At 41.1% G+C, this 24,203-nt stretch overlaps 1 long non-coding RNA gene across 1 annotated transcript in view; it reads left to right on the top strand.

The window, feature by feature from the left end:
* LOC106958299 (uncharacterized) overlaps positions 1 to 14,519 on the top strand; it is a 30,272-nt gene extending 15,753 nt beyond the window's left edge. Inside the window, exons 3-7 of the long non-coding RNA XR_001427126.1 lie at positions 6,358 to 6,448; positions 12,420 to 12,508; positions 13,153 to 13,298; positions 13,398 to 13,477; positions 13,722 to 14,519. This is a non-coding gene — a long non-coding RNA (uncharacterized LOC106958299). The remainder of the gene's footprint in view (positions 1 to 6,357; positions 6,449 to 12,419; positions 12,509 to 13,152; positions 13,299 to 13,397; positions 13,478 to 13,721) is intronic.
* The last annotated feature ends 9,684 nt before the right edge of the window (positions 14,520 to 24,203 follow it).

The following is a 24,203-nucleotide window of genomic DNA, read 5'->3' as shown; positions in this document are numbered from 1 at the left end:
ATTCATTTAGTTGCTTCTTTGCTATAATTTGCTTTAAGAATTGTGTTTGTTTTCAACCAGCTTTTTTACCCTCCTCAGAGGGCAGCAGGCTGTCCTAAAAGCTGCAGTGTCGTACCTCAACTTTTTCAGTCAGTCCTTCTCAGACAGTTCAGTGAACAAGCTTCCTTTTCCTTTCTATCTCTCTCATTCACACAGACACCAACACACAAGCATTTACACACACACACACACACGCACACACACAGTAGCAATTATGGCAATCAGCAAGCCGACCCAATTAGCGTTTCCTGCTTGTTAAGCCCCAGGGGTTGGCTGCCTGACCACCTCACTTTGCATAACTTAATCTGCAATGACAGGGTGTGACACCCAGACTTCTGACCCTACCAGCTGCTTGTTTGTGCCTGTGTGTTTGTCCATATGTGTATGTGTGAAATTTAACTAGTTGCTCGCCGCATGTGGGGTTACAATTTACATCCACCAAATTGCTCCCAGGCTGAGGCAGCTTCAGAAGGAGCGGCGAGTTCTGGATTCAGGGGGAGGAGCTCCGCATCTGGAGGCGACGCTAGAGCCTGCCTCTGCTCTCCTGAGACTCTCTGGCCTGTCTGAGCTGGTTAAAGAGTGATGGACGTGTCCAGATATAAAGGCAGCAATAAGGCAGCCGCAAACAGATGTGAACTTACCTTACTTAAACTCATCACTGAAAAAAAAGAAACTCCCGGCGCTATGTTTCAACTCGGCACCTCTGAGCCAGTGTCACGATAGTCAAATTTGTTTTGTGGTCAAACACTTATGCCGTTATGAAGTATCCTCCCCTCCTCGGTGAGTGGTTGCCCCGTGACACATGTTGCTAGGCATTAAACCTGACAGAAACCATGGTTACTGAACACAAAGGAACTATTGTGGAGGTGCGTTTGATCTAGGCTAGTGTGTGCATGCATGTGTGCGTGTTTGAACTCAGTGTGAACCGCGTGGAGTCTGCGGAAGCTTTCAGAGGGGGGAACAAAAGCACAGCGGAGCGTGCGAGTGTGGCCATCACCCTGATTGCCAGGAGAGGAAGAAAAACAACAACTTCTATCTCTCTCGCCTCACAAAGTTTCCCTCTTTTAAATTCCCTGTTTTCCTGCTTTCTTTGACTAATTGTTTTGTGTGTTTTTTTTTGTCTTTTTTTCTCTGCGGTGGAGTTCAAAACTGGCAGAAGCGAGGAAAGCATAGCAGGGTGTGTTTGTGCGAGTATCTCTCCGATGCCTTTTCCATTAAAGGCAGACTGATAAACAGGCTAGGATAATTAAAGGGGAGTGATAAATAGTTCTCCCTTAATTAAAGGGGAGTGATGAGGACACGTGTCGAAATGTTTTGTTAGCGGGCTGACGGACAGATGAAGGAGGAGAGTAATTGCTTTGGATTAATTATTTGGATACGGGCAGCGAGAGGGTACACACATCTCTCGAGGGCTCCTTTAGGAGGAAAAGATGGAGAGGAGGGGTAGAAGAAGAAGAGAGAGGGTTCATTTCTAGGAAATATTCGTTCATCTCTTAAAGTCAAGAATGGCCTTTTGGACCAACATCACCCATGAGGGCGAGCAAATCAAAATTAATGTCATGTTTACTCATGTATTTTCATCTACATTCTCCTAGGGAAAGTTGACGAGCAAACCATTTTTTTTTTTTTTTTTTTTTCAGCAACACCCGCCTCACGTTTACACAAGCGCATACTTTCACACTGGGGAGATGCCCAGTTCAACCACAGACATCAACTGGTGTGTGCTGAGCAGCTGGCACAGATTAATCCCCCCCCCCCCACATCTGCAGCACTTATTAAGCACATTAACTTTAGCATGACATTTTATCTTTAGAACTTGCATAATCTAAAGTCCATGTATTATTAAAAAATAAAAAAAACTTTGTCCCCGTTGTTTAATATGTAAATCTAATTGACAAAATTCCAATAAAATGAATTATATTAAGTATAAAATGTTGTGGTTCATCATTTTCAGTTCAGAGTACAGCATTCGATTAATGTGGAATGGAAAATCTGAGATAAAGATGAAACTATATTGACAAATTATGTTTTGGAAAATCCACCTATTCATAGATTTTTATTTTTTGCAGACCACATGTAAAATATATTAAGCAAAATGCAGTTTGGAGAGGTGAAATGCAGAGGCGCAATGCTACCTGATACTACTGGTTGGCGTTTGCAAAGCAGTCGAGCCAATAGCGGATTTATTTTCCTTGCTGTTGATTGGCTGTACCCTGAAAAGCAGAGATAAGGAAAACTATATAGACATTAGCTTTTGCATTGGTGTTAAGACAATTTCCACTCTGCGTATTAAGATATTTGAACTATTAAAATTGGCTTTTCTACGCAGTGTTAGAGAGGATTTCAAGTATTGCAGATTTTAGTTATTCGTGTCCAGCTGTGATTCCCAAACCCCTGCAATTACTGGGGGTCCACTGTACCTGAAGGACATTTAAACCTCAACATCCCTCATAATTTATAGAGCTATCCAGAAAGCCATGACCAAAAAAATTGATGCACTGTTTCTCTATGTTAAACCAAACACATCTACCTATAGAAATCAGATGGTGAAAACTCGAGTTGAAGTCAAGGAACCTTTTTATGTTTGTAAGAGCTGTGTACTATCATATAATAGCCAATATTTCCATTTCTCTTTGCTGTCATCTCAGTGGTCTAACGATGGCTCTGAGTGCAAATGAATTACATTGATTTGGACCTTGGACACTGAATTTTTTTACATTGACATATTGTCCTGAGAATATATAATTGTGGTATCAATTGAATTAGACTGAACACACTTGGGCCCTTAGAAGGCATCGTTGTAACCCAGAACACTGGTTGGTCAGAAACTGCCACATATTGAGAGCCTGTAAGATTATCCTTTGTTTCACCTTGTTGTGTCATTGTCTTTATAACCAGTTTCAAATGAAATGTCTGTATTACAGATTTGGCCAGATGCACTCAAAACTTAGTCCAGAGCTTAGAAGTGAAACAGAAATGGGTTATAAGTAGGATCTTATAACCAGATTAGTTTTCAGATCATATATTTTTTCATTTTATTTTAGGAGAAAATGCATTATGCACACAACTTATATTTTTTTCTATTGGTTCTGTTTATCATGGTTATATTCTTAACCCTGATGGCTGATGTTTTCCTGGAATGGTAAGTTGTTTCTCCGCCATTAGCACGTTAGGCAGTGTGTACATGAGGATGATTAACAGCATCGAGACCTTCCTCCTGGCTCTGATTGGTTGTTTTGACTGGTGGCAGTACATTTCTTCAAATGACAATAGCAACACTGGGAGAAGGTGGAAGAGCTTGATTTTTTTTATTTCACAGATTGTGTCTTAAACTGTAAAGATATGGTGACAGTTTTAACAAATATGTTTAAAAAAACATTTTTTGTCTAAATTCTAGCTAACTATATAAAAACACCTGGAGGTCAGAAGTTTGATTGTATATTAAAGCTAAATATTAATTTAAAAAAAAAATCTGTATTAACTGTACTGTCCCTGCATTTGCTTGGTATCATCTTGAAGTATCGCACATCCGTCATGCAGAAAGGAAGAAAGATATTTTTAAAGCAGGCACGGATAGTACAGCATTCAGGAAAAAGGCAGGCTAAAAGCAATTATTCAGCAATGAACTGTTAGGAAAACTACATAAACAATGATGCAGCAATTTGTCCAACTCTGTAAACGAGTATTTTTGGAAATTGTGCTCAGACTGTTCCGTTTTCAGAATCGCGATCTATTAAGTTTTCATTTTTCCAGTGCTTTTTTTCCCACAAAGGCAGGAAATCAGGCATGCATGACCTCTGCTCCCAGCAGTGTGTGCGTGGATCTCGCTGCTGCCTGAACTCTGATGCCTCCTTCTTTTTAACAGCAACACTAATGCCTAAAATGGACAGCACACAGACACACGGTTGACACAATAAACTCACACACAAAAGCCCACCTCCCCACATGCAGACCCTCTCTTTGTGTGTATGTGCAGTGCAGGTAGGGCCATCTGGGATGTAGATCACAGCCAGATGTCTTTAGCTCCACCGCCAGCCAGATCACCTTACATAAATACTTTACCATGTGAGGGAATCATTTAGCCATATTAATTGATGGTAAACTTGCCCTGGAACGAAGGCCCCAGACTTTTCTTTTCTTTTTTTTTTCTTTTTTTACACACACACACACACAGGCACACACAGTCCTGTATCACAGGTGGGTTCCTTCACTCACAGGAGCAGTGAGTGGGTAACTGGTGGTAACCGGACTCTGATCAAAAGGAAGATTGACATAAATAAAGAGCCTGCAGGAATGCATTGTGCAAACAAAATATGAGCTGGGCCCCAAAACATTCCCTGGAGGGGAGGTTGAGAAAGAGGAGGTGAGGGGGCCGAGAGAGAACGGGGGCAGCTGAGTAGCTCTCCTTTTGTTTTTTCTATTCCCTCCTGCCTGCCTGTCTTTCATTTCCAGACATGTGTCTTAGTATTGAAAGACAGATCAAAAACAAGTGAAGGCCAGGTGAAAAAAAAAAAGAAAAGAAAAAGTGCAAGCAGGATGGTATGAGACAGGTCTCAGATCTTGGCAGTAGCAAGGCTCATAAAATTTAAACTGGAGAGATTAAAACAAATGTACTTCAGGGCAGAGCAGACTGGATTTCAGCCCTCTAGTGACGGTCTAATGTTCTGCCACCTATTGTTGCAACTTCTAAACATGAGCATGAGCCACAAGCCTTCTTTAGCAGGGAAGTGATACTTAATCCCTGGTGGCTGAACCTTTGATATGTTAGCCTTCACCCATAGGCCTCCAAGGTTTGTGTATGCTAAGGCACAGAGTGACACGCAGATGTACGCACACACAACAAAAACCTGTCTGGGGAACTTCCATGTGGTTTCTGGTGTCTGTTTGGCTCCATGTAAGGCTTTAAAAACCTGGAGGGGGGAAATAAAGTGGCATGGCCCACATGGACGTCCGCACAGAGCACTGTACAGATGGCCAATAACACTACCATAAGAGGAGTTTGTGGCTGGCACTGTAAGGTCACTTCAAACCAAAGCAGAGGGGACATTTTTAGTTTTTTTCCTTCCCAAAACGGAACAAGACATTTTGTTGCAAGCAAAGATTGCAGCTAAAACAAGCTACCAACGCACACAAACAGAAACGGATACAAACCACTGCCATTTACCAAGGAAGTTTTCTCCTCTGGGCTTATGTCATGAGATAATGACTGTACACATACATGATTGCATAGTGTTTTTCTGCCTCAGAGCCCCAAAGCGTACAGTGCCAGGAGAGAACAGGAAATGCATAAAAGGCAAAACCAGCAATCGTAAGATTGAATCACACTTGAAAGCGGGTTGCGACCTCTGCTCTGCAGGGGAAAACACGCTTTTTCTCAGTGGTGCCGCAGAGACTTCGCTCGCTCATTGGGGACCGGAGATGTAACAGTTTATGTTTTGAGGTTCTGCATATGTACACACACCCCACAGCAAGGTGTACTACCCCCATAGGTAAGGGTGAAGCACCCCTCAGGTAGAGGAATGGCGTTGAGGGCAGATTCCAATTCACTTCTGTTCCCCAGGAAACAAGAAAAGACTATAAAATAATAAGAAAAGAAAAAGTTACACAACCTTGAAGAAATATTTATATATTTCCACATTTTGTCATCTTTCAACCTTTAATGACTCTGGAACAGAAAAAAGTATTAGTTGTGGACTCCACAAATTTGGCTTATCCAAAAGAGCGGCAGGAGGAAAGTCATTGTTGGAAAAAACAAAGGCAAAGTAGTATGTTTGCTGCTTAGGGGATAGAGCAAACATGTGACAGAAGAAGCCCGACCTACAGAACAGACCATTCTCACATTGAAACATGGTGGTGGCAGCATGTTTCTGTGCCAGTTATCTCATCAGCCCTGACGGGAATACTGATCAAGCATGATGTCTAGATGGGAGAAGCTAAAACATGACAATGAAGAGAACCAGTTCCAGGAGACTTCACACAGGACAGCAACTCAAAATATGAAGCAAGAAGTACAATAATGGTTTAGATAAAAGCATTTTCATGCATTATAATGCTGTAAGGTCCAGACCTAAAGCCAAATTAAAACTGTGAAAATAGATTTTCACACTTTTTCTGCGTACAATCTGAGAGAGCCAAGAAAAATGGAGAAAATCCTAATATGTGGATCTCGGTCTGTCATGTAAAAATCTCCCAAAATTCATTGAAGTTTGTCGTTGTAAGTCAAAAAAAAAAAGTGGGAAAGGTTCAAACATTTGAAATACTTTGCAAGCCAGCTAAATTAAAGAAAGAAAGATTTGATGAAACCTTTGTTCTCTGCAGGCCACTCACGAAAGGAAAAACAACGTCGATGGAGGATAGGACAGAAGAGGAAAGACAAGAGCTCAGTGAGAGGAAAGAAAAACACTGCAAGGTAAATCTGATTACAGAACTTCAGATAGGGCATCGCTGTTAGTTAACACTGAGATAATAAATACTGCGCCCATGCAACCACACTGCTGCTCTGTGCGCGAGAGATGTTTTTTTCCATGTGAGTGATAGAGGCCGGAGGAGGGCGGCAGGGAAAGACGAGCTCGTGTTTGTTTGTACACGGCTGTTTCTCAGGCCCTTGACCCTGGCATTCCAGAGCTTACACACAAACACACATGCCAACAATTCATAACCTGTGGAGGTCAGATCCCAGCACATTTTTCACTAACCTTTGCCCATAATGCTGCGCCCTACAGAGACACATAAACAAGACACAGAGACATTAATTATCAGTATAAGCTTTTATTTCCAGATTTAGGGCGTAGTGGCAGTAACAAAGCAATGAACTGTGTCCTGCATGTGCGCCTGGCCTTGGCATGTTGCACAGGGCATCAGCAGAGAAGGCTTAAATTGACACTACATTTTGAGAAGTGGAATTAGAGAGCTTAAGTAAGACAGGATCTTAATGCTGCGGTCACATATTAATTAACGTTGCTTTGAAAAATGACATTTCCTGCTCGTTCCCGACACGCCTGCACAATGCTTCGTGTCATATTCTTCTCTCACACTCACACTTATCCAGCCCTTGAATACTTGGATGTGCTCGCAGCAGGCTTTCCTCAGTAACACCTACCTGCTTTGTGTGTGTGTGTGTGTGTGTGTGTGTGGTGTGTGTGTGTGCGTGCGTGTGTGTGCGTGTCACATGTACAGACCTCTAGTCTAACCTAAACACTTGTGAGAGGAGCTTTTTATGCAGCCAGACATTCAAAACAAACCTCTGCCTCAGCTACTATCTGTCTCTGCGGACGGGCGAGATGATTTTTAAAAGCCGCTTTTAACGCACCACAGAAACCCCACGTCTCGCGCGCGGCGTGATTGACGCCGTGCGCGCACACATACACTCACCCTGCAGCACCTCCACCGGGGAGGTCAGGATGAGGAGAAGGAGGAGGGCAACATGCCATTGTATTAGTGCACTTTTACCGTGGATGAAGAATGGCCATAAAAGGTAAAACTATCCCGCTTGGACCTGCTTACTGTAAACAAGCGGAGAGGAAAGTGCAGCGGGTGAGAGATGCCGTGTGGAGAGGTGCCTAAAACGAAGAAACCAGCGAGGAGGGGACGGGGAGGCAAGCTGCAGAGAGGCAGAAGTTTTTACTTTGTTCTGCATGGGTAACATTAAATTATTCTGAAAGGGTGGTAATATGTAAAATCAACTTTTTTTATGCTATGATGTTATTCCCTCATCAGAAACATACCTGGAGTGTTGCTTTAATTCTTTCATGCGCATTTGAGAAATCCTCGAATCACCCATGGCAACCATTTGGGGGTGCCTAAAGGCTCATACAAAGCAAAGTTCTGTTTACCCAAAGTTCCTCTCCAGTTGAGCTTCTGGCTCACAGAGCAACCCCGCTCCACCTTGAGGCTCCGTCACTCAGCTTTATGAGCGCTTCACAGCTCCTCAAGACTAGCAGCAGCAATTAGCAAACAACAGAGCTCATCATACGAACACTTCTCAGTCTAACACTGATTGTGCTATAAAAAATGGCACAATCAAAGCCATTTTATAGCTTGCAAAAAATACAATACCCCCTTTAAAAAAAAAAGGCCTAATACTCAAAATTATTTTTTTTTCCTTTATCGATACATTTTATATTTTATTACACATCAACTTCAGTCATGTAGCTGTTCATTTCACCTTTGAAAGTCCGGTATTACATCTCAGTTTGTGTATATTTTTTAAACATCTAACAATCCAAAGTAAAGGAAACAAGCCTTGATGTTCAGGCAGACCAGAAGAAAAATCTTGTAACCGGATGGACAGCCTACGCAGATAATCTTCCATAACTCAACTGTGTTTCCTCGTCTAGGTGTTTTACTCACATTTTTTTACTCAGCATAAGATTTTTATCCATCCATCCGTGATCTAAATGTGCTCTATACAGCTGAAGAACTCCAGTCTGCATTGGTATTTAAGCAACTCTGAAACCAGTCTAGAAACTGCTCTGTGTCTTGTAAAGAACGTAAGTGTGTTTTGTGAGTTTGACCATGAGTTTATAGACTGCTTGGACCTTATACCCAAGTTCTGAAAAACAAATACTTTTATGTTTTGTTATTCCGAACGGCCTGTTGTTGTGAGTTAGTGTGGATTAATTTGCAGCTTTATGGAGGGCCAGCGATGGAGCAGTGACAAGTCCTTCATCTCGCAGTACATTCAGTGCTTGGAGAGGAAAGCATTAGCTCTACTGTGTAAATGATAAATCAACTCAAAGCCTGTGGAAATAAATCGGTAAATGTCCTACAAGTCTGTCCTTCTGGTTTCAGCTTTAAGATGAAAGTTGCTCGGTAACATTGGAGCAATTTCGGTCTCTCATTTTGTCCTTACTTACTGCTTTATGCTTTCTTTCTTTATTTTTTACCACTCTAATTTATTGTAAAAGCAGAATATACTGTAAATGTTAAGAGCTACTTGACATCTAGCAGTGTAATACAAATCTGAATGTCAGAGATGGTGTTTTTCATCGAGACCTGAGTTCTTTCATTTGTAAGAGCACATCGATGCACTTTAATGTCAACAGGGCGCCACACAGGCCTGAAGTGAATGTAAGAGGCCAACCAAACAACGCTTCTGAGAGTTTTCTGAGAAAATGCACTTTCTTCTTTGTGTCTAGTGGGCAAGTAGTGGTTTCGGATATGTGTGCTATGGCTCTTCACCAAGGGAGCCACTGTGTCCAGGGGCTGAAAATCCCCTCACGTAAAATAATCTGTCAGTTCAGTTGCCCCCCAGAACGAATTTTCTTTTGCTTATTGGGACAGTCAGAGTGTGAAAAACTCTTGAGTTTTGCACAATGTCAGTATTTTAATGAAATATGGCTGATACACCATTTGCATTTTGATGCATATGATGTGTAATCATTTAACATAACTCTTTATTGGGTTAGAATTTAGTCAATATGGTTTTCAATGTTTAACCTTTTCTCCTGTCTCAGCTTCTGTAATTTGTCCCTTTTTGTTCTTAGCTGTTTTAACCTCGAAGATTCACTCATTTGAAACTGGAAAATGATTCTGCATCTCAATCAGTTCCTCCTCACTAAATAAAAACGTTATTAATTAAATAACCTTACTGATGTATTAGTACTGATATGCCTGTTTTTCTGTAGTTTTCCTTTGAAAAATGCCAAACTCTTCAGGACAGGAGCACTGCATTGAAATTGACATCTCATTATTGTGCCGTAAGGTGGAATAAGACTGTGACAATTACGAACGATTTTCACAAACATTAACAAATTAGGGAATCTAACCAGAGTCAAAAGATGAATGAAATGTAAACTAAATAGTTATCAGTTTGAATAATCTGAAATATTGCTCAGCAGCAGGAGTTACACTGTACTCTAAACAATAATTAGTGGCTGCTGGATGTTTGAAAGCTACATTAACAATCTAGGACTATTTAAATTGATCTTTTAGTTGCTCCTTTGAGTTTTATAATCAGTTAATGGTCAGCTCTGAGAAGAATTGTGATTAACTCTTCACATTTGAACACATTTACTTTATTGTGAAATTGTTAAATATAACCCCATTCTTTTCATTTCCCCCATCTGGGCTCCACTATTCATATTTAGAGCGTTCCTGCTGTTGTAAATCCTGCCAGGCCAAGGTGGAAGCTAATTCTCCCAGCCTTGTCGGCGAAGACACCTTGTTTGCGTGCAGCCAAGTTGTGTCTCTGCTCTCCAAAAGCTCGGCCGTTCTCATTTTTCTATTTGCTTTGATGTGTCAAGTACATTATTTTGTTATTTTTATTAAACAAAAAAGCCCGGGCTCTTGTGCTCTCTCACCTGCAGGAGTATGAAAATTGAATATTTCAGTTAAAAGTCAATTTCCACGATGGCATTACGCAAATCAGCCTCTCCCTGTTTTACCCTTTTTGCTTCCATTCATCTATCAGTCAGCCTCCTCCACCTTGATGCATCTCTTCATTTGCTGTGGTTTACTCTATTCATTTACAGACATCTTTTGTCACGCTCAACACAGAAGCTCATGTTTTTTTTTTTTTTTTTTTTTTCCATTTTGCATTGTTACGTTGCCCCCGGCCAACCTGAGCATTTTGTGTTTTAGTGTATGCGTGCGCGTACATATGTGTGTACATAAATACCTTGTCCGTGTCTTTTTAACTTGAGGCGGGAAAAAAAAAAAAAGACAAAAGAAATCCCTAAAAGCACTCACTCTTCTAGGAAGTAATGCTTTTGGTTGATGCAATTTCACATTTAGAGGAGGTACTTATTTATTTATCTTTCTGTCTTTTCATTTGCATAGATTGCCTCTAGAGGTGTGGGAAACCAGTCAAATTGCGCTTGTAAAATGAGTTTGATTTTAAGGCGCGGTCACTCTGAGGCACTCATTATCCCAGATTTCTTTTCTCACTTTAAGTCAGTGAACCATAATTAACCCAGCACAAAATTATGATTTTTTTTATCAACTAATATTAGTTATTAAATCTAAAAAGTTACATCAACATAAAACTCTAAATTCAAAAGATGTCATAAAATGAAATAATATATGTATTTTCATTTTCCTTTTTAAAATATCCGTCATAAATTCTCCGGCACAACACCAAATAACAGAAAAGCATATTATATAGGATCTTTCACAGCATCTGTGGATCTCATGACTGTCACCATGAAAACAAAATGCAAATTTCAAACTAACTTTTTTTTTTTATCAGGGCGTGCTTGAATCCCCAAAATTAAATAGTTATATAAAATCATACAACATTTGCAAAATATCTAAATAAAAAGCAGGGAGATAAATATGTTGTATTAGAATGCAACGATAGAAGAAGTGGCAGGTTAGAGAAATATGACTTTCATTTTTAACATGTTTTTCGTGTTGTGTTGGCATAATATAATATAAAAGCGGTGTGGTCACATTTGAGAGCCACTTTATCCACTAAGGTGATGCTGTCAGGTAAGCCTCGACAGTGATGAAAACCAAAGTGTGATTAACCGATACGAGGGATTAAGTTGAAACGGGTGTGTCTTTGTGTTGGAGACCAAATGCATTGGAAGTGATAGGCCGCTGAAGGCTCCTGCCAGAGAACAAAAACTCAAACACAGGTGTGCTTTAGATATTGCACTTTCACATGCTAGAGCGAAACGCCGCAAAGAAAAATACCCACACACACACACACATACCAAGTTCCCACAGCTCGAGCTCTAATCAGTGTGTTTACATGGAACGTCAAGAAACCTGGGCAGCTCTGACAAAAAGCGAGGGGCTAAATGAAGAAACGCTGAGACAAAACTCTAAATGGTGTCGCCCTCATCACCAGCATCGAAACTACACACACGCAAACATACACGCGCGCGCGCACACACACACACAGTGCTGTCCAGCGCTCCTCGTTGACGAGGACTGATAGAGCAAGCGGAGATGAGGACGGAGCAGTCAAACAAAGGAGTGAAATATGACGACAAGAGGAAACAGAAAGCCCAAAAAAAAGAAGAGGAAGCAGAGGAATGGAGCACAGGATGAAGATGACAGATATTAAAACACCAGAGCTCATGGAGAGACTTTTCCCTTCCTGAGAGCTAATATACAGAGATTAGTGGGTGGGTGGATGAACCAAATACAATGACTTTCTTAAAACTTGGAAGGGGAGGGCAGCGCTTTGCAAAAAGTGAAATATAGTGGCGTCTTCAAATATTAAGCTGCTCTTATCAGTTAGTCTTTCTTCTCTTCTTTTTCTTAGATTTTCAAAGCAAACTTTTCATGCTACTTTCGCAACTGGCATTCAGTGTGCTAAACGTCAACATTATTAATACTATGAAACATGCATAGCGCTAGAAATTACTGCAAATTAAATTAAAGTGCCATTTAAAAAAAAAAAAACTGATTCAAGTCTCTTTGAGGCACAGAAACAACAGCAAAAGTGACGCACACCAACTTCCCAGTCAGAGGTCGCTTGATGCTTCGGCAGGAAATTCGCCGTCTGTTTAAACTACAGGTGAGTGACTTGTGGGGGGGACCTGACGCAAATTTAGGACAAACCAAACATTTGTCTCTTTTCCACACTTCCACACGTTTCCACACTCACTGGCTGCCTCTCCTTTCCAGCATGTGTTGAGATGGGGAGGACCGGGAGGAGAGAAGAGGCGGAGGGGGAGGAAAGTAATATTTCTCTTGAGAGAGATTGATGTGATCTGTTCGGCACTTCATTGTTTGAGGACGATTTGAGTGAACAGCCTGTTCTCAGCAGACCTGGCCACCTGAATGTGTGTGTGTGCGTGCGCACGAGTCAAAAGTACAACGTGAGCATTAAAAGAAAGAAATTGCTCTATTATTTTAGCGACTGCAACAAATCAGTTTGTTCACCTTTGTCCCAACTCAGGGAGCAGGGATTGCCTGCTTGTCTGCGCGCCGCGTGAGCCTAGCCGAGTCAATAGAGCCTTTCACGTCCGCTGATAAAGGAGCGATGGGCAACAAAACGTGTATACTTTACTCACTCGTAGACTTGGGGTTGACCTTGTAATCAGTTTTTAACCATCAGACACTAGTTCGGTTTGCGTTGATTCTCGTCAAACGCGCAAAAATAATAACTGCTTTTCGTTGCATTGTTTTTTTTTTTTTTTTTTTTTTTGTTGTCTTCAGCTATTGTCTGTTTTGAAACACGTTCACGTGAAGCCCTTTCAGAGCTTGCGGCTACATTGTGAAAAAGTTTCGCCTGTCGAAACATGGATCCAAAGTGAGGTTGGAGATCGAAGGTCCTTTTTCCATCAGTTACCAACGAATGAAAGGTGATTGTGGATGAGGAAGATAAACCAAAAACGATCACAAAAAAATAAATAAAAAAATAAAGTGTTGTCTCCTTTCGGTTTCTCTACAGAAACTCACAGGACAAAGCAGTGATGAGCCGCCAGAGAGGAAGCGTCAGCTTCGGTAAAAGGATTAGGAGCGCTGCTGCAAGTGGAATCAGGTAGGATTTTATGTTTCAGACCTAATTAGTCAAGTTTAATTATTTTAATTAACTCAGTGATGTCCCAGTCACCCCATCCCTGTATTTTCACTTAAAACTGTCAACTGCACAATTACTGTGCTCTAGGCTGATTTAAGAGCATAGAAAATGTCAAATAGATATAGATTTAAACCATTTTATCTTATTTTTTTTTAATCATCTGTGACGTTGCACCTGAAAAATGCCTGCTGGAAACTCGACACAGCAAATTTGCAAGTGGCAGAAGATTCCTGTTGGGACATTGAAACTTTTTCAAGGTTAATCTGATTATGTTTTTATGGGGGGTGTGAACATCCCAGCATGTAGTGACTGAATGCGGTCGCTGCATGCTTGCTCAGTGTAAGGGATTGCTGTAAAGTCAATGACACAATAGAAGCGATTGTCTATGTGCTCCTCCAGGAGGACTGAACATTACCGGTGACTCGACGCAATCTGCTGGGTTTCCTTTGATAGGAAACTTTATAAACCAGTCTGAATACTGAACTGAACCTGACTGCATTGTTTGATAACTGGGATGAATTAGAGCGTATGTATAATTGGACTGAAATGACTTTTTACTGTAAACACGACGCGTTGAGTCGGTGCGATACAAATAAGCTGGATTGAATTGAACTATAAGGCCGCAATCAGCCGGTTTTTATGGAAAACAAGAGCACAGCAATTTGCCAGGTTTCTCTTCCATGTGCTTAGAAAAGTCTTGACATCTGCTGGGCATTTTAACACTGAAAGAATAAACCTTATAATGTGCAGCTGTGTAGATATTACTGTGATAAATAGTTAGTTTTACATTTTATTTCTCAGAACTGTTTCATAATATGAGAAGCTGCAAGTTGGATCCAAAAATCTTATGGTAACTTCAGCTAAAAGCAATTACAAGACAGTTTTTTTTTGTTTGTTTTCAAGCAAATATAATCTAGACTAGATGCAAAAATACCACTGCCATTTATTTTGTGTTCCCCCTTTTTACTGCCTTTTCAAACAATAAACAATGCACTTATCCCCATTTTATTGCTACTCATTGTGTTTAATCACTCTAGCGTATCAGTAATACTCGCTCTTGCAGCACATTAAGAACAATTACCCTTTCTTTAATCCATGTGGCACAACAATCGCTCCAGTCCTAAGAGGGGAAAGTATCATATAAAAAAAAAAACTTCTTCATCAAATAATAAACAAGTCAAGTGAGGATTGGAAACTGAATAAACCGAGGCAGGAGCCGAATAAAACATTTTCTGTGAAAATGCTGTGCAGCGAGCAGAGACGTGTGAGTCAAGGCTGCTGGAATACTTTAGTGGCAGATCAGGTTGTGTTGTCCATTAGCTGCTGAATAAAATTTACATAGTCAACAGGAGCCTGATGTGAAACAGATGTCCTTTAAAAAAGTGCCACATCTCTGGCTTCAATGGACTCCCAAACTGACTCCCTTTCAAAAGCATTAGATTGCCACATAATTGCACAAACTCTCCTTTTGACGTTGTAACTCATAAGTGAAGGTTGTTCAAGAGAAAGTCCTCGCATATTAAATATTTAAACCCAATCAATAGCATTAGCCGGCACATTAACCTCTTTTTATATATTTTACCTTAACTGTTTTGCAAATAAAAATAAAACCCATCGTGTCTGTCGTCCTCTCTCTGCTGGAAAGTAACATTCTCGACCTAAAGTGCGACGGCAACTTTCTTCATCTGCGCTAAGTGAAACTGACATTAGATTTGTTAGCCCTCTGAAAGCATTTCAAAAAACGTGATGTACCACTTTCCGTCAACGTCCTCGTGAGATGTGCTTACGAGGCCTGGCAACGCCGCGCGCCCCCGCGCGCGCCACACTCCAGGCAAAGTGTTGCTACTTTGTTCTTTCCTCAAACATGTCACAATAATGAGAAGCGTCAGGTTCCATCAAGCAGAAGAGGACAGGTCCACATTATAGATGCATACATCACTGCTCTCATTTCAATGTAATAACACCTGTCAGGCCTGATGAGAGGGGAGCCGTGATGGCTTAGTCTGAACAACGGATCTACACAGACACCCTCACACGTTCGAACGTGTGTGTGTTCGTACGGCCTCACGAGATAATCAAGTCAATAATGCACGCGTAACGCACTAAAGAGACACCAAATACTTGTTTACTTGCACACCAGTGGGATTAGCGGTCAGTTTGCTGCCCAACGTCGCAAACGCCAGAATGTAAAGTTTTAAGGACCTTCCATTAAAAAGCTCCAAATCAAGTTTTTCCTCCTAATGAGTTGATTGATTCCATGTAAAATTTCAAATGAAACTTGAATTTCAGTAATTTAGTCATTCTTAAGTTTTAATATTTATCTAATTTTTTTTTTTTTTTTGCATATCTGTTTAGTAGTTTTTTTAAGTGAAGTTTCTATTCACGGTGTTTAGTTCTGGTTTATTCTCAATTTGATCTACCATATATATTAAATACCATGTTAATCGTTTTGTTGTCACTATTTTATCAACAAAATCTAACATTTTTTCTATTTACTGTCTATGTCATGTTATTAAAGTACGTTTAATGTTTCAGAAAAGTAGATTAAAATGTTTGTCTATAACGCTGGTAGTTTTCACTGGGGGTTGCATTTTTTTATGCTATGTTTGCTACTAATAATTTCTTAAATTACTTTAGAGTTCAATATGATTATTTGTATACTTTACCCTTTCTTTTTAACTTCTGTAGGATATGTTGTGTTTAACTTAATTACTTGAAAAGCACTTTAAAAGGTCTAATTGTCTGATTAATGATGATGTCATGGTTGTTTAGTACGAATCCAGGTTACAATTGCAAATTTGTCTTTTAGTCAGTGTTGCATTGTGAAATTTTGGGTTGCCAAAGCCCGCTCCATATAACAATATGTTGAAATGTCTTAGCTTTGCAATTAGTGCCCAATTGCATTACTTTTAAAGAGATTCGTGTTTTGACAAAAAAAAAAAAATTCTTATGCCAAAGCAAGAGAAAAAATGAGTCATGTTTAATTACGCAAGTCATGCAGCGGCTTCTCAAGTCAACCTTCCAGATCACTCAGGTTTTCTGGTTCTGGTTCTGGTCTGCTCTGCAACCCAGAAGCAGAACCAAACAAGGAGCAAAACTCTGGAGCAAACTTCCAGAAAACAGAAAACATGGCTAAAGATTTCAGCTGAAATCATGGCTAAAGACCTAAAAAGTAATGTTGTAGCTGTTATAATTGGTTATGGTGTGAAGCACTTTAACTGCTTTGTTGCTGAAATATGCTACACAAATAAACTTCACTTGAATTAATTTCTAATGTTAGTCCTAAGTCCTGTACAATCGGGTAACACAGTGCAATAAGACTCTGACAAGTTAATGGCAAGTTTAACAATGCACGCACATTTTTTAATGTTGAAAGAGGTCGCCGAAAAGTGCACAAAGAAACATCGACGTCTGAAAGACGGGAACAAACTTCTGCTGGAGACCGAAGTCCTACGCTTCATTATTAAAAGATCAGCGCTTGCTGTGGTGAGATACAGCTCACTAAATGGTACAAGCCAGAGCTGGTTGCTAATGGACTTCTTACTGTGGCTCATTGGTTCACAACAGTCCCACATTTCTTGATGCTGTCACACGTTTTAAGCTTTTAACCAAGCTCTGCACCACAAAACAGCCCCCCCTCCCTCCCCTCCTCCGCCCCCAGCCCCAGAAACATCAGAAAGCAGAGAGAAGAGTGTGCGGTACTCACTCACACCTTCCACACACACGCGCGGAGTCGACGCATACGGCAGCAGCAGAACAAGGCATTACCATAAATTCATTAGAGTGGTTGGGCAGTATTTATAAACACGCAGAGATGTTGTTTACCATGTCTGACTGGATGGATTACACATCTACACAGACTAGCGAAGGAAACACTCTCAGCACACACACTGTTTACACTGGCAGAGGGAGCGAAGAGAAGGGGGGGCTGAGTGCATCGCTCCGTAACGTCCCTGAGTGGCATGTTTTACAGAGTGAAATAAACATTCAATAAAATAAACACCCCTCAGCTGTACTGCGCTGCACTCCTCCGCTGCCATATTCCGAACCGGGACGACGGAGACGGGCCTCTGTCTGCGGCGAACGTCCGCGCAGGCAGGAGGAAGCGTGTGTCCGCAGGTGGGAAAGGACAGGAGAGGCCTGCTCCGTGTGGAAAGCGCTCGTACATTTATGTCTGTTTTAAACCGTGCGTGTATTAAATGGGGGAAGTTCTGCTTCCGAAACTGCATGAAAATACAAAAGGTCTTTGAGTCAATGAAACAGCGCATCTACTTGGATTTATGCAGTCTGTGAAATTGATGCATTTCTTTTTTTTGATATCTTTCACAGTTAATAGAGAGCAGCCACAATACTTGCACAGCACTACTCTCAGTTCCTCGCCGTATTCGAGTAATCTCATATTAAAGGCATTGTTACATCTACATGGACATCTCTCTGTCTAAGTTTGGTCATAGCGATTTTGACTCTTTTTAGAAGTTGGTGCCCGGTTTTAAAAACTGAATCACTTGAAGCCCTGGGGGTGTATCCTTACCATTAAGGGGGCGCAGCATGTTGCACCGACTTACTGGTGATGCCTGGGTATCCAACTTTGGAATGTTACGTCATTTATTGTAATTGTTTAGGTGGATGTGATTTAAAAGTGTATATTTAATATACATAACTTCTGAAAAGTTTATACATTTGCTTTTTTTTTCTTCTTTTTTTAATATTTGTGATGAGCTGAAAGAAATAGTTGGAGGAAACTTTTAACACAATGGGATGCAGCAAGGGTTCCTCCTTTTACTCCCGGATGTGTTTTCCATAAGTCCTCTTTCTGTGCAACTTCACTGCTTAATCTAAAGAATTTTTCAGTACATACCTGCCTTGTGTTTCTATTGTGTATAAAGCTTTAAGTATGAAATATCCCAATTTTCTATTCCAACGCTGCTGCATATAAGATTTGATATCCAATGCAGTTGTGCTGTCATATCAAACTTTTAGATGCCATACACGTCACACACGGGCTCCAGTACTATGACATTTGAGTAATTGTCATCCAAATGTCTGAACCCCCCACACTCCCTTTAGTGTTATTTAATCAGATGCTACACTATGCAGACAAGCGACCTGCACCGACAAAGATTCATTCCCTCAACCTGGCTAGCAAAATGTTTGGACTGGCTCACAGTCGTCTAATAAATTTACCTGGTACTTGTTTGATCACTTGGGGGGGGATTTTTATTGACTGTGTAAAGAGTGTTGAACTTTCAGCTCAAAAAATGTAAATGTTATTAGGCCGAAAGGGCCTCACAAAGTAGTTTATTTTTTAGTGATTGACCCACATGAATATTTTTTACAGCACGACTGGACAAAAGTGTAGTTGCGACTGTGTGTTACACTGTCGCAACTACATGCTGTATGGTGTTGTGAAAAATGATAGATGTCTGATTTGTGTTTGCCATGTTGTTTTTTGTTGTTTTTTTTTAGCACATTTAATGTTTCAGATCAAACAAAGTTTAGAATAAGATGACCGAGTAACTACAAAAGTTTTCAATATTGAATCTTGAACACTTGTTCTATTGTTGAACAAGTGTCCCGGCTCCTAGTCTTAAAGTTTTCTGGTTACAATTCATTTGTGGATAATGTCTGTCTAAAAGACTTAGAAATCATTTTGTAACTGTTTCCAGTCTGATAGTTACTAGTAATATTGTTTTTCATCTGTTTTTTTTTTTTTAATGTATGTAGATCAAATATGTTGTTTTTGAGGTTGTTTTTTTTTTTTTTTACCTACTTCATGTTGTCAGACAGGTCCAATTTGTTTGGATGTATGGCGATTCCACAACCACAGATTATAAGATAATTTTACAGGTATAAAATGCATTTTGACCTGTTAAATAAATTAGGCATAAATATGCAGTTTTGCTTTTCTGAAAGAGATTTGGACCCTGATTGCAGATGAAGAGGATGAAATCAAATTAGCAAATTACTGAGAATTATATTTAAAAAACAATATCAGAGAGGTTCATAGTCACCTCTCAACAACAAAGCCAACTCACATGAAATACCTCGCAAAACTGTGCCACGGTAAAACAAAACCAAAAAGTTTCCATCCTTCTTTTATTGAAGAGTAAATTCATAATGCGCAACATCTGATCAAACGGTGTGTATTTCTCTTCAAAGGCAAAGCAGCATTTTTTCCTGACACCAGCCATAATAAACCACAAGAGGGCAAAGGGAGGCCGAACGGATCAGCAGAAGATGTGATAAGGGTGTTGACGGAGCAAAAAAGACAAAGAGATTTGGAGATTTAGAGAGAAGAGGATGAATTTATTGCTCTGTGGAGACACAGATATTGAGGGGTAGGAAAAGGGCGGGGGGCTGGAGGAGAGGGAAATCAGACAGGTTGGACTTTAAGAGCACACACAGACGCACTCTGTTTAATGTCTTGCTGACATTTCTGCTCCCCATCTCCTCCCCGCCAAGCATCTCTCACTGGAGACGAATGGGCAGAGAGGAGAAACTAGAGCGGGGGGTGCACGGAGGAGGTGCGGTCTGAAAGGATGTGCAGCGCTCAGCCTGGACCTCACTCAAGGTCACAAGCCCCAGACAAAGTCAAGGGTCGGGGTTCATGGGAGGGCCAGCCAATGAGAAGGTGGCCCAGGACGGAGCGGGATCAGGTTTCCCTGCCAGCGGGTCTGCTAGACAGTCCTGCCCAGTTCCAGGACAACTTATCCTGTCATATTTTTCTCTCTTTTTTTTATTTTGTCACCTTCTTCTTGAATCTCTCTACGCACCGCTGTCTCCTCACATAAATAATGTCCTTGTTAAGAGGCCATAGCTGTACCTTGATGTGAAAAAACATCCTGCCCTGCAGAGTTTCCCCAGGCCAGTTGAAGGGGCTACTCACTCCGAGCCCTTGACGAAATTCCTTCTGGATTCCGTCACTCCATTAACTTGGCCAGTCAGCGCTACATATGTGTGTGTGTGCATCAATGAGGCCTTCGTACACTGTCACTGCTCAGTGTCTGGTGCTCATTGGATTGCTCTAAATCAAACCATCTGCGCATTCAATGGGTGGAATGTTCTCCTTCCCACATGCTGCCGCTGCCTAAACACCTCCCATTCACTGACCCACCGCTAACTGCTGGTGTCCATATCAGCAGATGAAAGATGTCAGCTACCAACTTCCTAGCTGACCCAAACATTTACATATTAACTTATCAACCGCTTAGTTAGCAGCAGCAAGTCGATATCTGCTGTTCAAACTCGTCCAACCTCATATCAACCAAAAAAAAAGAAAGAAAAAAACAGTCTGATGACCAATCAGTTATCACATTGATCGGTCCTCATCAGTGACTTGTCAAAGTTATTTATTTATTTGTTCTAATTAGTAAATGGACCTGCCAACAGCAGTCTACTACATTCAAACTAAAAGAGAACAATGCTCTTTATTGTTGTGAAAGTTAAAGTTTCAAGAAGACAATAGGGTAGCTATTTAATTGGTAATATTCCCACCACGCTGTTACATTTCTGACTTCCAAAAGCAAAGGCAGACAAGATGCCAAAGGAAAATGATGTCATTGTCATGCTATGCATTTAACAGGCCACTATTGGATCGCCACAGAAGCCAAACTGCTGCTGACTCTTTGGACATGTCGAATAATCCCTACGACATCATGTGCCACAGCTCTCACGCATGTGTCCGTATCAACGGGCAAAGGTTGTACCTGCACCACCTCTGCTACTGAGACTCAAACGTCAGAGATGGCTGAACAATAACATAACTTAATCCTACGCTTACCCCATGTAAATGCTTTACTAGCCTCGGTATGCCAGAACCTTGAAACTGAAGACAAGACCTGTTATCTAATGAATTCAGCAAATAATCATCGATTTGGGAGTATTGAAATTATTGAACTTTAATTCCCAGATTGTCAGCTGATCTCAAGTAACGAAAAAAGGCTAATCAAATATAACAGTAGCATCACAACAAAAGTAGTTTAATATGAGCACAACAGAGAGAGAATCAAAAGACAGATACTTTTAAAAAGTAGCAAGACAATATGGTCCACGAAATCCCCTTCATTTCCAGTAACTGAAAAATACATAATGCCAGTTATGTATAATATCAGCTATAAGAATGCTATATATGTCAAACATGACTTAAAAGAAATTTGATTCCTTGGAATTGGCCTCTGCCTCTTTAAGAAGCTCCTATTCTTTTCGACACTCTGCCTTCAGTGCGGCTTCACAACGATGCTCCTCATTTTGCCGTTAACAACCGTTCTCAGGTGTGTTCCTCTCAAAAGTAATTTGTATGACGAGCTCAGCAGACTCACAGTTTCACCTGGTGTTTGTCTGCCACTAGTCTGAAGGAGTAGGGGAGTCATGAGGGAGTGGTGCTCTGTGAGGTGGAAGCTCAGCCTGAGAAATTAGGTAAGTGTTTAGGCATGGGACAGTCATTGATTTCTCAAATATGCAATGAAAGAATTAAAGCAACAGTCCAGGTAGACTTTGATGAGGGAATAACAAGATATAAAACTCAAAAAAGTTGATTGCGCTCAATCTGGAAATGTCAACTGCCTTTTCAAAAAACTCCCGACTTAAAGGAAGAGTCTAAAATACCCAAAGAGGCAGCGGATTTTGCTCTAATTTCTAACATAAAAGATCCTAATTACTGTATAAATTGTCCACTCTAGGACCATTTCTACTTTTTCTTCTCGCTGCTCTCTCTCCCTCTCGCTTCGCCCACATCAAGTGCCCAGCGCTGGCACAATCATGTCTGCCAACTTTTGCTGCTCTTCTAATGGTGACAGACCATTTCCCTCTGCTCAGCGTTCAGCACAGCTGTTTAGACAGTCCCACAGAGGTTTGACCGGGCCGGCTGGCTTGAGTCGCGCAGTGCAGAGAGCAGCGAGGACAACAGGCAGCAGTGTGTCGACTTCTGGCCAGGCCTGAGAACACTTCACTAACCTGATCAGCACCAAGACAAATAGAGAGGTGATTGCTTCCCCGTGGCCCATCTGGCTTCTCTTAAGGCAACTGGAGGGGGGGAAAACAGGGGTGGGCGTATGTGTGTGTGTGTCTGCTTTTAAAGGCTGCTACTTTACATAGGGTATTTCAAACGCGGCGCTGACTTGCCGACCAATTACAGCCAATCGCCGCTGTCGGTCTGACTGCTTTCACCCGTCAATAAAAACATTTTTGTTGGGCCCGTTCGAGTCTCCCCGCACCGCAGCCTGGCCCAGACAAACATCTCACCCCGGAGTTTTTGGCATTCCGAGACGCGGCCGACGGAATGCCAGCACGGCGGGATTAAAGATCTTTGTAATCTAAAAGAGGAAACGAGGAGCAGGTTTTATCCTGGAGAAAGCACCGGACTGAAACAAGCTAACCACGTAGGAGGTGTGAGTGGTTATGCATAACAGATGGGGATATTTTACTTACAATAGGAGCACTTTAATCAAATCCAAGCATTATGGACCACCTTTAGTAAAAATCTGAAAGTGACCTTCTGAACCAAATGCCTGAACCTTTATGTCAGGTTTAAGAGGCCTTTTGATTAGTAGATTTCTAATAGGACTATCTCCACCTTCTGGTTGGTCAGAGAACAGCGACTCACAGCATCTCTGCAGCTCCAGACCATTAACTCGAATAAATTCTGGTTCAGACTGGTTCGTTTTTTATTTCATACAACTTTCTCTGACGGTCAGCGTGTGCGTCTTTCTGCTTCATTTTCTACAAAGTAACTTTAATGAAAGTTTCTGCTGGACTGTCACTCTGCAATCAGGGCCGTAATGACCATTTTGTCGAATAAACACTTTTAGCCGGCTTCTGCTAACCCTGCTCACGTGAAAAAGCAGGTGTCAGTGGCGTCACGGTCGTATTTGGTTTATTTCTAGCGATAAATTTAAACCTACCCTATAAGGTGGGACCTTCAGCAAGTATCCACCTGGAATTCCCAAAAAGTTTTTTTTTTTTCCCTCACTCTCCCATTTCGGTTTCAGTTTCTGCATCTTCCTATGCATGTACATGTATGTGTGTGAGAGCCAGTGGGTTTTGCATGCATGCGCATGTGCTTAGGCTGAGTAATGCCCTGCCCGGTTAGAAAGTGGGGGCCCAAGCTGGGTGCTTTAAAGAGGGTCAGTGTGTGCCTATGTGTGTGTGTGTGTGTGCGTGCGCGCGTGAGTGTGTGTTTGAGCCAGTGGGAGCTTAGGAAGGGGCCCTATGTTTTGTTCTGTTCCACATCAATGGGACGTCAAGCCGAGTTTGGGCCTGACAGCACCCGGATTAAAGGTTTTCTACCAGACACTCTAACCACCCACCCCCCTCTGACATTCACACACACATGCATACACTCCAAGTGGGCTGAAAGAACGCTTTAACTCTGGGAGTCCTAAATGGGGATTTGGAAAAAAAAAAAAAAAAGTTTACAAGAAGGGGGACTGGTCTTCACAAATGTTAAAAAAAAAAAAGGAAGTTAAGTTACATGTGTCTGTGCTTGGTTGTGTGTTAACCACTACAAACAGGCACAGCTAAATATAAAAGGCAACTCTATGGTTATTAAGTAAGCGTAGTAAAAACAAAATGTCGCTTAATCCCCACATGGTGGTTTTTATACGGCCTATGAAATGTTTGTCTTTCAAAAGTTATTTATATACCTTAAATGAGTTCAGATTTTTGCCACACTTTAACCATAAATGCACTT

Source organism: Poecilia latipinna, unplaced genomic scaffold (assembly GCF_001443285.1).
Source record: "Poecilia latipinna isolate Pla-1442-1.1 unplaced genomic scaffold, P_latipinna-1.0 Scaffold48, whole genome shotgun sequence".
Taxonomy (NCBI): domain Eukaryota; kingdom Metazoa; phylum Chordata; class Actinopteri; order Cyprinodontiformes; family Poeciliidae; genus Poecilia; species Poecilia latipinna.
Note: the sequence above shows the minus strand (reverse complement) of the source record. Positions and strands in the feature narration are given on the sequence as shown.